A 12,391-nucleotide genomic window follows, 5' to 3' on the forward strand; every position below is an offset into this window, starting at 1 on the left:
AAGTGAAATCATATGGCATTTGTCTCTATTTAACTTCACTATAATACCATGTAGGTCCATCTATGTTGCAGATGGCAAGATTTTATTCTTCCATTCATTTATATGGCTGAGTATCGTATATATGTACCACCTCTTCTTTATCCCGTCATCCACTGATGGACACCCAGGTTGCCTCAATATCTTGGCTATTGTAAATAATTCTGCAATGACCATATGGATGCACATGTCCTTGCAAAGTCTGTTTTGGGTTTCTTGGAATAAATACCCAGACTGGGTTTTTCTTTGTCTGTTACAGCCTTTGTTTTAAAGTCTATTTTGTCTGGTATAAGTATTGCTACCCCAGAATTTTTTTTTTTCATTTCCATTTTCATGAAATATCACTTTTCATCCCTTTACTTTCAATCTGTGTGTGTCTTTTGATCTGAAATGAGTTTCTTGTAGGCAGCATACGTACGGGTCTTATTTTCTTATCCATTGAGCCATGCTATCTTTTGATTGGAGCATTTAATTCTTTTTCATTTGAAGTACTTATTGACAGATATATAGTTATTGCCATTTTATTATTCATATTTTATTTCAAGCAGGAAAGCACAAGGTTTACTGAAGGGAAAGTACACACGGAAGAGCGAAGTGCAGGCAGGCAAACTCAGAGGTCTAGTCACACTAAGAATTTCTAGATAGTGGGCTTTTCTTCTTTTTTAAAAAAATTATTTTAATTTTGGTGACATGGGTTAATGAAATCCAGTAAGGCATATATATATATTGCATTGTGTGTTCACTGCCCATAGTTAGATTTCTTTCTGTCACCACATATTTGACCCCTTTTACCCCATCTACCTCCTCCTTCCTCCTCACCCCCATCCTCTGGTAACCACTAGTCTATTGTCCATGTCTATGAGTCTCTGTTTGCTTGTCCTGTTTGTTTGTTGCTTTTAGGTTTATATCCCCCATATAAGTGATATCATGTGGTTGTCAACTTTTTCTGTCTGGCTTATTTCACTTAGCATGATTATCTCGAGGCCCATCCATATCGTCTCAAATGGCAGTATTTCATGTCTTCTTATGGCTGAGTGATATTCCATTGTATACATGTACCAGTCATCTGTTGTAGGGCACTACATTGTATACGTGTATCCAGTCATCTGTTGTAGGGCACTTCAGTTGCTTCCATGTCCTGGCCACTGTGAATAATGCTGCTATGAACATCAGTGTGCAAATATTTTTTCGGATATGGGTTTTCAAGTCTTTGGGGTAAATACCCAGTAGAGAGATTGCTGGATCATATGGTAGATCAATTCTTAGTTTTTTGAGGAACCTCCATACTGTTTTCCATAGTGGCTGTACCAATTTGCAGTCCCACCAGCAGTGTATGAGGGTTCCTTTTTCTCTGCATCCTCACCAACACTTGTTATTACTTGTCCTGTTGATAACAGCTATTTTAACAGGTGTGAGATGGAATCTCATTGTGATTTTGATTTGCATTTCCCTAATAGCTAGTGATGTTGAGCATCTTTTCATATATTTGCTGGCCATTTGTATGTCTTCTTAGGAGAAGTGTCTGTTCAGGTCCTCAGCCCATTTTTTAATTGGATTGTTTGTTTTTTTGTTGTTCTTGAGTTGTATGAGTTTTCTGTGTATTTTGGATATTATGCCCTTATTGGAGGCATTAATATTTTTGGTACATAATCTTTTCTTCTTAAAGAAGTTTCTCTAATATTTTCTGTAATATTGGCTTGGTGGTGACGAAGTTCCTTAGCTTTTTCTTGTTTGGGAAGGTCTTTATCTGTCCTTCGATTCTAGATGATAGCTTTGCTGGGTAGAGTAATCTTGGTTGCAGATCCCTGCTTTTCATTGCTTTGAATATTTTTGCCAATCCCTTCTGGCCTGCAAAGTTTCTATTGAGAAATCAGCTGACAGTCTTATGAGAGCTCGTTTGTGGGTAATGAATTGCTTTTTTCTTGCTGCTTTTAAGATTCTCTTTTTGTCTTTAACCTTTGGCTTTTTAATTGTGATGTGTCTTGGCATGGGCCTCTTTGGGTTCATTGTATTTGAGACTCTCTGAGCTTCCTGGGGTCATATGTCTATTTTCTTTACCAGGTTAGGGAATTTTTCTGTCATTATTTCTTCAAATAGGTTTTCAGTTCCTTGCTTGCTCTCTTCCTCTGGTGCAAATGTTATTATGCTTGATATTGTCCCAGAGGCTCCTTAAACTATCCTCATGTTTTTGGAGTCTTTTTTCTCATTGCTGTTCTGATTGGGTGTCCTCCGCTACCCCATCTTCTAAATTGCTGATTCAGTCCTCCACTTCATTCACTCTGTTGATTCTCTCTAATGTAATCTTCACCTCAGATATTCTTCATTTCTGACTGATTCTCTTTTGTTTTTCATCTCCACTTTTATGTTTTCTATCTCTCTGTTAAAGTTCTCACTGAGTTCGTCTACTCTTTCTCTAAGTTCATTGAGCATCCTTATAACCAGTGTTTTGAACTCTGCATCCGGTAGATTGCTTGTCTCCATTTTGTCTAGTTCTTTTCCTGGGGCTTTGTTCTGTTCTTTCATGTGGGACATGTTTCTTTTTCTCCCCATTTTGGCTGCCTCCCTGTGTTTGGCTCTATGTATTAGGTAGGATGGCTATCTCTCCTGATCTTAGCAGAGTAGCTTTATGTAGTGGGTGTCCTATGGGGCCCAGGGGCAGTCTTCCCTGGTCAGCTGAGCCAAGTGCTCAAGGTGTGTCTCTTGTGTGTATTGTAAGTGCCCTCCTGTTGTAGTTGAGCCTTGGTTACTGTTTGCAAGTCGATGGGAGGGACTGACCCTCGGGCTGATTTGTTGTGAGGATTGGCCAGTGAGGGACCGACCCTAATAAGCAGGATCACTTTAGCAGGGCTCTGGTGCCTGCCTAGTCTGCACTTCAGGTGTGTCCTCCTCAGATGCAGCCCTGGGTGGTGCTTCAGCTTCGGTTCCATTCGAAGCAGGCCACCAGGTGTGCTGACCCAAAGGCCTCCTGGGAGGGGCCTGGCTGCATCCTCTGCACTTCTAGGGCAACCTGGTAAGAGTCCAGAGATGGCTGCCACCAATGCTGGGCTTATAGGTGCTTCAAGAGGCCAAGCCAGGAACTGAGGCCAACTACTGCTAGTGCCAGGCTTGGGGCTGCCCAGCAAGAGGTACAGGGCATGACGAGGCCAGATGCTGCTTCTTTGAGTTTTGTGAACCTTTGAGACATTTTAGGAAAGTCTGCAGCATGAACCAAGACAGGCTGTTTGTATGGAAAAGCCACTGGAAGCAGCTTGGATGGGCCTGTAAGTTGGGAGTGGGGTTCTTAGGGAATCACCAGGGCAGAGAGTGACCAGTAGTAGCCAGGTTGACGTGGACTCGGATATGGCAGCCACCTGTGTCCCCACGTAGGGAAGGGGGAGAACTCAACAAAGGAACGATGCCCTCTGCTAGCACTTCTGTCTGGGGGAAAACCACCACTCCAGCTCCTGCCCTAAAGCCACCCAACTCATTTCCTCCCTGTGTGTCCCTGGCACTCCTTAGGCAGCTGCCCTGGCACTGGAGCTCAGAGTGAGTGAGTCCGTCAGCAGTAAGTCTGCACACAGGCCCTTCAAGAGGATGTCTACGACCTCGCAGCCCTCCGTCTCACTCAGCCACAATCTCCACTGGTTTTCACAGTCACAGGTTGTGGAGACTTCTCCTGGGCTGGGAGCCTGGTGTAGGGCTGGGACCCCTGGCTCTTCTTGAGGGTGGGGCTCTGCAGCCAAGATCCCTTCCAGATTCTTAACTGCCACACATGGGTATGGGATTGGCCCATTTAGTGTCTCTGCCCCTCCCACCAGTCTTAAGGTGACCTCTTATGTATGTCCCCAGTTAGAGACTTCTGTTCAGCAAGACCTCAGGCTACTCCCAATGATGATTGTTTTATAGTTTCATTGTAATTTTGATGTGGTCGTAAGAGGAGGTGAACACAGAGTTTACCTTCTATGTCATCTTGACTGGAATCAGGGTTTCATTTTCTTGTTTTTATTTGTTTTTACCCTTAAAGAGGAATAGTATTTACCCATCTACTAGGGTTACATTACCAGCTATAATTCTTTGGTCACAAGCAACAGAATCTGGTTCTGATTTGCTTAAACAAAAAGGAATTAATTTGAAAAATATGGAGTAGCTTCCAAGATAGAAGGAGACAGACAGTACACAGTATCTGGGCATCCCCAAAGGCCTTATAGTAGCACAAAGCTCTTGATAGTTATATCAGTTAGGATTCTTCAAGGAAGCAGAAGCAATTGGGTCTGTCTGTCTGTCTGTCTAACCATCCATCCATCCATCCATCCATCCATCCATCCATCCATTTATATATCAATCATCTATCCATCATCTAGCTAGCTGTCAAAAGATTTATTATAAGGAATAAAATGCCTTTATAATGACTCACACAATTATGGAGGCGGAGAACTCCTACATTCTGCTCTCTGCAAGCTGGAGATCAGGAAAACTGGTGGTGTAGTTCCAGTCTGAGTCCAAAGAGCTGAGGACAAAGAGGGCCAATAGTGTAAGTTCCAGGCCAACACAGAAGACCAATGTCCCAGCTTGAAAACAGCCAGGCAGAGAGATCAAATTCCCCTTTACTCCTACCTTTTCTCCATGCAGGCCTCCAATGGATTGGAGAAAATGTGCCCATGTTGGAGAGGGCCATTTGCTTTATTCAATTTACACATTCAAATAGGAATCTCATCCAGAAACACCCTCACGAACACACCCAGAATAATGTTTGGCCAAGTATCTGGGCACCCGGTGGTCCAGTCAAACTGACACATAAAAATAACCATCACAGCAGTCTCACTCAGGTGCCAACATTGGATGAAACAAAACTCAGTGGTTTCTACAATCCTTGTATCATTTTTCCTAAGCGTCAAAGTCTCAGGAAAGAACCTGATTAGTTGATATTAGGCCATGTGCCTGTCTCTACAAGATTAGGACAGTAAGGATGATGATCTGATAGAAATACCCAGCACATAATACAGGTTTCATATATTGGTAGCTGTTGTTATTATTTTTGTGTATCCCCTCTCTGTGCCTTATTATCAGTTAACTCAGTGAATCATCTCGGAATGTCTATGCAACTCTGGTTATCCTGAAAACAACCTCCTCAACACCCACCAGACAAATTTGCTTCTTCCCAGCAACAATACGTACAATTTAGGTGTTAAACAGTGTGATAACAATCATCTCAGTTCTTTCCATAGCATTTACCAAATTTTTATAAGTTTTGTCTCCTGGAAACACAAGGCATTATCACTCTGTGAAAGCAGTACTCCAGGTTACTCTTCTTAATATCCCACTCCAGCATCCTGCCAGCCTTCTCCCTGCCCACCCCAGTAGAAGTAAAACCTGGTCCAAAGCAGGGAAGAAAGGAGGCTGGAGGCGGGGCCTGACAGAGGTGGGGCTTTCAGGGGCGGGGCTTAAAGGGGGCGGGGCATGAGACTATACCCTTTGGTTGGCAGATAAGCAACTTATAAAGCACTGCTCTTGCCTCAAGGTTGCATTTTGACACTTGTCACATCTAACAACCTCTCATCATACTCATAACAACATGTTCATAGATGAGCTTTGAACAGATAACTGAAAGATTCCACTTTTGAAAGTTATGCAAGCGGTAGAGCAACTGCTTTTTCTGCTCCCCTAAACTCTGTCGCCTTCTCCCTCCTCTTAATTGAAACTGGGCCTGGAGCAGGTATCCCATGCCGCCACCCCCTCTAGCCCTTGCATGCCTCTGCAGAATCTTAGGTAGGTTGGAATAGCTTCGAAAGAGAAATGATCAACTCCTAAATGCCAGCTTTCTAGTAAGGGTATTTTCCCTCTTGACAATACCAGTGTGAATACAAACACCTGCTACTCACCAGGGTATTTGGACTTCAATACATTAGCAACTTTTTTTCCCTAAAAGGCAGCCTTCTGTATTGGGCTTATGACCGAGAGACATGAGTTAAATTCCATATGGTAGATTATACTGTTCACCCTAATTCTTTACCCCTCCCTCTACCTATCATGCTTTTTGCCTTTTGACTTTTATTTTCTTCCACTAAAGGAATGGAAACTAATTTCTCATTCCTCTAATTTAGGTTCAGCCATGTGACTTTCTTTAGCCAATGGAACGAAGCAGAAGTAACATTGTGTCAGTTCTGAGACAATGTCTCAGTCAGGTCTGTTTCCTTAATTTTTTCAAGGGATTGAACTAGAAGATTGCTAAGGGTCTTTTTAGCTCTGAAATTATTCAATATTTTCTCCAGATCCCTAAAAATCCCGTCAGTGAATCAGTTGCCCAGTATCTTCAGGTTCAGCATTTATTACATTGTATTGTAGTGATTTATCAAAGCGTCTGCCTCTCCCATTCACCATGAGATCCAGACTCATCAGCTGTTTCTATTCATCTCTACAGCACATGTGTCCATCTCAATACTCGAACATATTAAGTTCTCGTTAATGTTTGTCGTAGAAATGACTAAATGGCTGAGGGACCATCCAGAGACACATTTGGATAGGCAGCAAACACTTTCTTTCCTCAGAGGCAAACAAATATTTTCAGATTCACTGGACTGTAGTCACGCTATTGTTTATGCAGTGGTGATTGATCAGGCAGAGATTTTTTTCATTTAATTAATTTATAGCATACTTATTAAATGCATGCAATATATCAAACTACCTTTAAATTTTTATTTACCTATTTGTATATCTATGTATCTGGTTAACCAACTATCAAAAGGCAATACAAACAAATGATAAAATAAGTACTATGGAAGAATATCTAGTCAAAATTAAGTCTCTCTGGCTCTTTTCTATCCCCAGGTCACCTCTGTCATAGTTTCTTGGGTATTATAAAACCATGAAGATATTTCATGAACATTCAAGTAAATATGCACCTATAATCAATCCCATTCCTATTCTCTTTTTTATGCGAATTTTCCACATTATTTTGTATTTGACCTTTGTCATTTAAACTTTCTTAGAGATAGTACTATATTTGGTAGACATAGCTCTATCTTGATATTTTAATAGCTGCATTCTATCCCATTTTAATTTAAACAATCCCCTTTGTGGGCATTGAGATTATTTTCAGTCTTTGGGCCAGACTCTTTTGAACATCTTGGCTTCACTTGGGGCTGACAGAATTAGACACTTGGAGGCTCACAGGGAGCATGACATTCAAACCCAAATTCTACTTTTCAAGCCAGAAACTCTAGTGCAGGACTATATGCACACGTCGTGCAGGGATGGTAAGGGGGCAAACCCCTGGCCTTACCAGTCTAAACATCTTAAAGAGGCAGTCCACCGAACCTGTCACCCAACATATCCCAGAAATCACAAGTCACCTAAATGAGATGAACTATAGCCACCACAAACTCCCATACACACTAACTATTCATAAAGAATAGTTAATTACGAAGAGGCAGAACCAAGTAAGAGCTACTGAATAGGAAGCTGCATGAAAGGCTTGAACGTGAGAAAGGCAGGAAAAACCAAGGGTGCCAGAGTCGTGAAGTACCCCACAATTAATGAGAAGGGGGGATGCAGAGGAAGAGGGGTTAGTGATGCTCAGCACTGGCCCTTGGGTAGGGCAGGCCACCCCAGAGGGTCAGTATGAGGGTTCTTGAAGGTTAAGAGAGAAAGGGAAAAGTTAATGGCTGCAAATAGAATTACAAATATCTGGTAAACAAAAAAAAAAAAAAAAAAACCCCTTCTTAATATAATTTTTTTCAAAATGGTTTAACTTTACTCAAAAAAGAAAAAAAACTATTTTCCCCAATCTCTTCTTCTTTTTCCTATGTTCTCACATCTTTAAATACATCAAACATGATAATTTTATGAGCAAACCACATTATACATAATGCATTTTATGTTTCAAAGCTTACAAAGCGACTTAAGTTCCATAAAGAGTGTTAAAAAATTTTTTATGAAGAGGAATGCACATATTTCAATTTTCCCACATTTCTGCTTCATCTGCTATCCTCCATCACAGTAACTTCCCCCCGTCCCCCAACACTTTGGCTTCAACATTTTGTGAAATTTTATAACTGTAATCTCAAACTTCCCTTCCAAGATGATCTCTTCTTCAGACAAGACCTGGACTCTGATTCCAGCTCCACTATGTGTCACAGTGTGACTTTCAATGAGTCATTTAATCTCTCTAATCCTTGGTTTCCTATCTGGAAAATGGAAATAATAATATTACTCAGCCCACACTGCGACAATAACATGGTGATCTGGAAAGGAGGAAGCTGGTTTGGGTAATGTGTGCACTGTTATTATCACCCTGATGGAATCACAGATAAGTCTCAAGGTCATCTCCAGATGTACATGTGACTGAGATGCATATAGATCACAAATAGTGCCCTCCCAAAATCCAGGAGGGAGGGAGGTTTTCAAGTCTGCCTATTTTGGTGTCATGTATATTTCATGGCATTCAGGGTGAATGGAACTTCTGGACATCTTCCAACAGTCTCAGACATGCTGGAGCCAAGAGCCACATCATGCACTCGAAGGGATAAGTTGTCTAACTTTGAGAAAAAGTAACCCAGGTTTCCATTCAACCACTAAAAGGTTTAGGATAGGAGGGACAATACAGCTCAGCAGGGATGTCCTAAAACAGTTATGAACAGAAGGAAAATTATTATGTCACTATCTGGTACATAAACCACCTCACCTTGAGGTAATCGTTCAGTCCTTAGCAGTGAAAAGAAGTGGGGGCCAAGGAATCCTCCAGTGCCCCTGCTTGCTGACATAATTGCTGTTCTATGCATCCTTGTTAAACTCTATAGCTTTGTTATATAGGATAACAAAGGCCTTGTCTCTCAGAAAAGGTCATCTTATCTAGCTCCAAATGGTCTCTGCCCTAACCATAAACATAGAAACTAAAAGCATGAACATTTGCAACACGTTTTCCTGTTTTCACACTTATTCCATTTGATTTCCCCAGCTGTGTCCCTGTTCCCAGTCATCAGAGGAGGAAACTGAGGTTTGCTGATTTTGCTGATCTTTGGACTTCGAGACTTGAAAAAGAGATGCCAGGCCCAAAATGAAGTCGCTTGTGCAAGGCCCAACGTCAGCAAACCAAGATTTAAGACTTAACAGCAGTTTCGGGTTCCCAGGAAGGCAATCTTCAATATGGGATTACCTGGTCACCACTAGAGCGATGATTCGTCCAATAGGCCCCATCCGTTCCCCCTAGGAAGGTGACCTTGCCCAAAACCTGTGTTCTTTGATAATAATTTCCTTTTTTCTACCCCTTTTCCACCTTTAAAAACATTTCTTTTTCTACAGCTTGGCATAACTCTGTTCCATTTTCTGGATAGGATGCTGCCTGATTCATGAATCGTTGAGTAAGGCTAATTTGATCTTTAAACTTACTTGAATTTTTGTCTAAGAAGGTCAAGTCTCAAAGTTTAACGTCAAAGTTTAACATCAAGAATAGAAATCCAGTTCCTTTTCTCTGCTCACTGGGGATATACATTTGTCACTGGTCAACGAACTTTGTGTTTAGTTTCCTCTTTCATGGGGTTTTTTATATTTCTACCACCTCTAAGAGGACAAATCTGCCTCTTGGTGGTCACTGTGTGAAGTCTGAGCTAGTGTCGGGAACCAGCCAGACCTCACGCACACGCAGTGGGAAGAAGCAGCTCCCTTGTCCTGATCTGGAATTCTAGTCTTGCCGGCTGAGGTGAGTCCCCTCCTCTGAACTTCACGTCTCTCCTCTGTAACATGGAGACCACAGGAGTGACCACATCCTGGGTTCGTTGTGAAAGATCAATGAACCGATAAGAACAGCTGTTTGCCCACTGCTAACTGAGCTAAATACGGTAGTAATTGTAAAGTATGTAACAGGGAGCTGGGGACAGAGTAGGTGCAAAGTGGATGTCACCTGATCGCCTCTCTTAGAGCAGGGCATTCCACTTCAGTTTTACGTGCTAGGGACCCAAGCAGTCTAAGGCTATGTGACTCTTGTGTTGGTTCTGGCAACTTTTCGTGCTTCCTTACTCTTATCTTCCGATTCTTTCCATGCGCAAAGCTAATTCCTGAATTCTGATGCTCATCCAGAGAACCCAGGAGTTATGAGTCAAATTGTGTCCTTACCTCAAAAGTTCTAACTCTTAGGACCTCAGAATGTGACCGTTTTGGAGACAAGGCCATTCCAGAGGTAATCGAGTTAAGATGAAGTCGTTAAGATGGACCCTATCTAATATGACTGTGACTGGCATCCTTATAAAGAGGGGAAGTTTAGACACAAAGAGATATACAGAAGGCATATGATAGAGACAGACACATGTGACTAGAGTGACGCATTTGTAAGTGAAGGAATGCCCGAGGCTGCCAGAAGCTACAAGAGAGGCGTGGGACAGTTCCTTTCCTGTGTTTTCAGAAAGACTATGGCCCTGCTGACACCTTGATTTTGGACTTCTGGCCTCCAAACTGTGAGATAATAAATTTCTGATGTTTTAAGTCACCTCTTTTGGGCTGCTTTGTTACAACAGCCCTAGGAACCTAATACTACAGGAGTTGGACATGAGCTCATCTAAGGCTTTCTGGCTTGGGAGTGAGACCCTGTTCAGACTTCCTCTGAGCCAGCTGATACAGCTTGGCCCCCTGAGCCCAAATCTTCTAAATCCAATCTATTCCAAGAAGCCAAGGTGCTTGCAGAATCACACACACACACACACAGTATCCATCTCAAATGGCAATTAAACAGAAAAGAAGAAGAGCATATTTAGGTCAGGAACACAGACCTGTAGATAATAAGGTCTTCTAGACTCTTGCTCAGAAACAATGTGATATCTTGGAAAGAATTCAGAGTCTGGACACAGGCAGCAACCAGGGTAAAAGTCAGCTCTGCTCACTTAACTTCAGTATGAATATGGACAAGTTCCTCACCTGTACAACAAAAATACTAAAAGTATTGACTCATAGGGTTGTTATAAAGTTGAATGAGAAGCCATTAGCATTGTATCTATCAGAGTGCTACCCAGACAGCATAGATATCCCTTAGAAAGTAATTATTAATAATGTAATTGCTGTTGTGTCCTAAAGAATAAAACAGTCAACCCTTTATGAGGCCACCATTACCTTGATTCCAAGCCAGAAAAACACATTACAAAAAACACTATAGGCTGATATCTCTGATGAATAATGACTCAAAAATCCTCAACAAAATATTAGCAAACTGAATTCAGCAATACATTAAAAATATCATACACCATGATCAAGTTGGATTTATTCCTGAGATGCAAGGTTGGTACAATATCTGTAAATCAATTCATGTGATACACCACATTAACATATCAAGAGATAAAAAAACCATATGATCATATCAATAGATGCAGAAAAAGCATTCGACAAAATCCAGCATCTATTTATGATAAAAACTCTCAGCAAAGTGGGAATAGAGAGAACATACCTCAACATAATAAAGGCCATGTATGGCAAACCTACAGCTAACATCATACTCAATGGGGACAGGCTAAAAGCAGTTTCCTTAAAATCAGGAACGAGACAAGGATGCCCACTTTCACCACTCCTCTTCAACACTGTGTTGGAAGTCTTAGCCGCAGTAAACAGAAAAGAAAGAGAAACAAAATGTATCGGAATTGAAAAGGAAGAAATAAGATTCTCGTTATTTGCCGATACTATAAAGAGAACTCTAAAGATTCCACCAAAAAACTGTTAGAACTAATCAATGAATTCAGTAAAGTAGCAAGTTACAAAATAAATATTCAGAAGTCAGTGGCATTTTTATACTCCAATGATGAACTTTCAGAAAGAAATTAAGAAAATTCCATTTACAATTGCATTGAAAACTATAAAATACCTGGGAATCAAATTAACCAAGAAAATAAAAGACCTGCTCTCAGAAAATTATAAGTCATTGAAAAAAGAAATTGAAGAAGATACAAATAAATGGAAGCATATGCTGTGCTCATGAGTAGAAAGAATCAACATTATTAATATGGCCATACTAACCAAAGCAATCTATAGATTCAATGCAATTCCTATCAAAATATCAATGGCATTTTTCAGAGAGTTAGAACAAATAATTCTAAAATTTATATAGAACCATAAAAGACACTGAATAGCCACTGCAATCTTGAGAAAGAAGAAAAAAGTTGGAGTATCACAATACCTGATATCAAACTATACTACAAGACTACAGTAATCAAAACAGCATGGTACTGGCACAAAAACAGATACATTGATCAATGGAACAGAATAGAGAGCCCAGAAATATACCAACACCCATATGCTTACTTAATATATGACAAAAGAGGTAAGAATATACAGTGGGGTAAAGACAGTTTCTTTAATAAATGGTGTTGGGAAAACTGGACAGATACATGCAAAAAAAAAAAAA

This window comes from Pteropus vampyrus, unplaced genomic scaffold, assembly GCF_000151845.1.
Source record: "Pteropus vampyrus isolate Shadow unplaced genomic scaffold, Pvam_2.0 Scaffold40, whole genome shotgun sequence".
NCBI classification, from domain to species: domain Eukaryota; kingdom Metazoa; phylum Chordata; class Mammalia; order Chiroptera; family Pteropodidae; genus Pteropus; species Pteropus vampyrus.